Below are 5,000 nucleotides of genomic sequence, written 5' to 3'. Positions count from 1 at the left end.
CTGTTTAGTTGGGAGGTGAACGTGGGGACACCTGTTTAGTTGGGAGGTGAACGTGGGGACACCTGTTTAGTTGGGTGGTGAAGGTGGGGACACCTGTTTAGTTGGGAGGTGAACGTGGGGACACCTGTTTAGTTGGGAGGTGAAGGTAGGGACACCTGTTTAATCTGCAGGTGAAGGTGGGGACACCTGTTTAGTTGGGAGGTGAAGGTGGGGACACCTGTTTAGTTGGGAGGTGAAGGTGGGGACACCTGTTTAGTTGGGAGGTGAAGGTGGGGACACCTGTTTAGTTGGGAGGTGAAGGTGGGGACACCTGTTTAGTTGGGAGGTGAAGGTGGGGGACACCTGTTTAGTTGGGAGGTGAAGGTAGGGACACCTGTTTAATCTGCAGGTGAAGGTGGGGACACCTGTTTAGTTGGGAGGTGAAGGTGGGGACACCTGTTTAGTTGGGAGGTGAAGGTGGGGGACACCTGTTTAGTTGGGAGGTGAAGGTGGGGGACACCTGTTTAGTTGGGAGGTGAAGGTAGGGACACCTGTTTAATCTGCAGGTGAAGGTGGGGACACCTGTTTAGTTGGGAGGTGAAGGTGGGGACACCTGTTTAGTTGGGAGGTGAAGGTGGGGACACCTGTTTAGTTGGGAGGTGAAGGTGGGGACACCTGTTTAGTTGGGTGGTGAAGGTGGGGACACCTGTTTAGTTGGGAGGTGAAGGTGGGGACACCTGTTTAGTTGGGAGGTGAAGGTGGGGACACCTGTTTAGTTGGGAGGTGAAGGTGGGGGACACCTGTTTAGTTGGGAGGTGAAGGTGGGGACACCTGTTTAGTTGGGAGGTGAAGGTGGGGGACACCTGTTTAATTGGGAGGTGAAGGTGGGGACACCTGTTTAGTTGGGAGGTGAAGGTGGGGGACACCTGTTTAATTGGGAGGTGAAGGTGGGGACACCTGTTTAGTTGGGAGGTGAAGGTGGGGACACCTGTTTAGTTGGGAGGTGAAGGTGGGGACACCTGTTTAGTTGGGAGGTGAAGGTGGGGACACCTGTTTAGTTGGGAGGTGAAGGTGGGGACACCTGTTTAGTTGGGAGGTGAAGGTGGGGACACCTGTTTAGTTGGGAGGTGAAGGTGGGGACACCTGTTTAGTTGGGAGGTGAAGTTGGGGACACCTGTTTAGTTGGGAGGTGAAGGTGGGGACACCTGTTTAGTTGGGAGGTGAAGGTGGGGACACCTGTTTAGTTGGGAGGTGAAGGTAGGGACACCTGTTTAATCTGCAGGTGAAGGTGGGGGACACCTGTTTAGTTGGGAGGTGAAGGTGGGGACACCTGTTTAGTTGGGAGGTGAAGGTGGGGACACCTGTTTAGTTGGGAGGTGAAGGTGGGGACACCTGTTTAGTTGGGAGGTGAAGGTGGGGACACCTGTTTAGTTGGGAGGTGAAGGTGGGGACACCTGTTTAGTTGGGAGGTGAAGGTGGGGACACCTGTTTAGTTGGGAGGTGAAGTTGGGGACACCTGTTTAGTCTGCAGGTGAAGTTGGGGACACCTGTTTAGTTGGGAGGTGAAGGTGGGGACACCTGTTTAGTTGGGAGGTGAAGGTGGGGGACACCTGTTTAGTTGGGAGGTGAAGGTGGGGACACCTGTTTAGTTGGGAGGTGAAGGTGGGGACACCTGTTTAGTTGGGAGGTGAAGGTGGGGACACCTGTTTAGTTGGGAGGTGAAGGTGGGGACACCTGTTTAGTTGGGAGGTGAAGGTGGGGACACCTGTTTAGTTGGGAGGTGAAGGTGGGGACACCTGTTTAGTTGGGAGGTGAAGGTGGGGACACCTGTTTAGTTGGGAGGTGAAGGTGGGGGACACCTGTTTAGTTGGGAGGTGAAGGTGGGGACACCTGTTTAGTTGGGAGGTGAAGGTGGGGACACCTGTTTAGTTGGGAGGTGAAGGTGGGGGACACCTGTTTAGTTGGGAGGTGAAGGTGGGGGACACCTGTTTAGTTGGGAGGTGAAGGTGGGGACACCTGTTTAGTTGGGAGGTGAAGGTGGGGACACCTGTTTAGTTGGGAGGTGAAGGTGGGGGACACCTGTTTAGTTGGGAGGTGAAGGTGGGGGACACCTGTTTAGTTGGGAGGTGAAGGTGGGGACACCTGTTTAGTTGGGAGGTGAAGGTGGGGACACCTGTTTAGTTGGGTGGTGAAGGTGGGGACACCTGTTTAGTTGGGAGGTGAAGGTGGGGACACCTGTTTAGTTGGGAGGTGAAGGTGGGGACACCTGTTTAGTTGGGAGGTGAAGGTGGGGACACCTGTTTAGTTGGGAGGTGAAGGTGGGGACACCTGTTTAGTTGGGTGGTGAAGGTGGGGACACCTGTTTAGTTGGGAGGTGAAGGTGGGGACACCTGTTTAGTTGGGAGGTGAAGGTGGGGGACACCTGTTTAGTTGGGAGGTGAAGGTGGGGGACACCTGTTTAATTGGGAGGTGAAGGTGGGGACACCTGTTTAGTTATACTGTACGTGCCATCTAGTACTGTACGTGCCATCTAGTACTGTACGTGCCATCTAGTACTGTACGTGCCAGGGGGGGGCACTTGTGATTGTCCAGCATGTGCATACCATGAAGAAAGTGAGAGCCTGCTTGTGATTGGTCAACATCCTCTGTGCATGTAGAGAGTGAATGAACGGAGTCCAGCGCGTCTCGATGGAGGAGGTACCACAGTCTAGTTTTAGTTGTATCAACGGAAGTGTCAGTGTGTGTTTTTTCATGCGTTCTAGTAATTTGATTATGGCAGTAGAAAGGGTATGCAATAGTCGTATAAACACCTTACTCTGCTCATCTTAATGTCATAATTGACGCCAAATAAAACACCTGTTGTTTTTTTTTCTTTTTCTGACCTTTCGTTTGTTTTATTCGGACATGTAAACAGCTTAGTCGGCGTTCCAGCGGTTTTGTATGTTGATCGGTGCGTGTGCTAGCATCGGGTAGCCGCCATCTTTTAACGTGAGTGAAGTGAGTTCGGAGAAAACTGATTCGTTTGTATAATAGTGTAATAGTGTAATAGTGTAGTAGTGTAATAGTGTAATAGTGTAATAGTTTAATAGTGTAATAGTTTTCACATACAAACGTTGTATGTCGCAACTCAGAATCAAAAAGTATTTTGCAACAAAAAATTTTTTTAAAAACATGGTCGCTGTGGTAGAGCGTTTGCATTTATCAAAAGTCCCATCAGGCAGTCTGATTTCACGTGTCCATGTAAACAGGATTATTAGGGAAATCGTTCTTCTTGCAAAGCGTGTTTAAACATTTAAATCTAACTATGTTGTATTCATCTGACTGTCCACAATAATCACACTGTGCATGGGACCGCATTCAATGAAAGGAGAAAATTGCAGCCTCATGCGATGTGGATATTGCACACGCCAATATCGCAATTTAGATCTGAAATCGATTAATCGTGCAGGCATGCTAACCGGCATGCATCTCTGTCCCCTCTCGGCTGTACGATGTGTTCTGACTGACTCTCTGACTGATCTGTTCTCCTGCCATTGTAGATGTGTCTATACACTGAGTTTGCAAAGACATTAAGAACACGTAAGAATGTTCTTTCCATGACAGACTGACCAGGTGAAAGCTATGATCTCTTATTGATGTCACTTGTTAAATCCATTTCAAATCGGTGTAGATGAAGGGGAGGAGACGGGTTCAAGAAGGATTTTTAAGCCTCGATTGACACCTGGATTGTGTTTGCGTGCCATTCGGAGGGTGAACGGGCAAGACAAAATATTGCAGTGCCTTTTGAACCGGGTATGGTGGTAGGTGCCTGGCGCACCGGTTTGTGTCAAGAACTGCAACGCTGCTGGGTTTTAGACACTCAACTCTTTACCGTGTTTATCTAGAATGGTCCACCACCCAAAGGACATCCAGCCAACTGACACAACTTTGCATTGGAGTCAACATGGACCAGCATCTCTGTGGAACGCTTTCCACACCTTGTAGAGTCAACATGGGCCAGCATCCATGTGGAACGCTTTCCACACCTTGTAGAGTCAACATGGGCCAGCATCCCTGTGGAACGCTTTCCACACCTTGTAGAGTCAACATGGGCCAGCATCCCTGTGGAACGCTTTCCACACCTTGTAGAGTCAGTATGGACCAGCATCCCTGTGGAACGCTTTCCACACCTTGTAGAGTCAACATGGGCCAGCATCCCTGTGGAACGCTTTCAACACCTTGTAGAGTCAACATGGGCCAGCATCCCTGTGGAACGCTTTCCACACCTTGTAGAGTCAGTATGGACCAGCATCCCTGTGGAACGCTTTCCACACCTTGTAGAGTCAACATGGGCCAGCATCCCTGTGGAACGCTTTCAACAGCTTGTAGAGTCCACATGGGCCAGCATCCCTGTGGAACGCGTTCAACACCTTGTAGAGTCAACATGGGCCAGCATCCCTGTGGAACGCTTTCAACACCTTGTAGAGTCAACATGGGTCAGCATCCCAGTGGAACGCTTTCCACACCTTGTAGAGTCAACATGGACCAGCATCCCTGTGGAACGCGTTCAACACCTTGTAGAGTCAACATGGGCCAGCATCCCTGTGGAACGCGTTCAACACCTTGTAGAGTCCACGTCCCAACGAATTGAGGCTGTTCTGAGGGTAAAAGAGGGAAAGCAACTCAATATTGGGAAGGTGTTCTTAATGTTTTGTTGCTCAGTGTATGTTGATGTGTTGATCACGATAGTCAGAAACCCAATATGACTAACAGTCTATTTAAAGAGTTCATAACCCATACATAACCCATAACTCATACATAACGAATACATAACTCATACATAACGAATACATAACGAATACATAACCCATACATCACCCATACATAACCCATACATAACTCATACATAACCCATACATAACGAATACATAACGAAGACATAACCCATACATAACCCATACATAACTCATACATAACTCATACATAACTCACACATAACCCATACATAACCCATACATCACCCATACATCACTCATACATAA

At 49.2% G+C, this 5,000-nt stretch overlaps 1 protein-coding gene across 2 annotated transcripts in view; it reads left to right on the top strand.

Moving 5' to 3' along the window:
- The window catches only part of tasp1 (taspase, threonine aspartase, 1), a 97,324-nt gene that overhangs the window by 69,727 nt on the left and 22,597 nt on the right, over positions 1-5,000 (top strand). The window lies entirely within an intron of this gene.

The sequence above is a fragment of the Oncorhynchus masou genome, chromosome 18 (assembly GCF_036934945.1).
Source record: "Oncorhynchus masou masou isolate Uvic2021 chromosome 18, UVic_Omas_1.1, whole genome shotgun sequence".
Classification (NCBI taxonomy): domain Eukaryota; kingdom Metazoa; phylum Chordata; class Actinopteri; order Salmoniformes; family Salmonidae; genus Oncorhynchus; species Oncorhynchus masou.
This window is presented reverse-complemented; position numbering and strand designations above follow the sequence as displayed.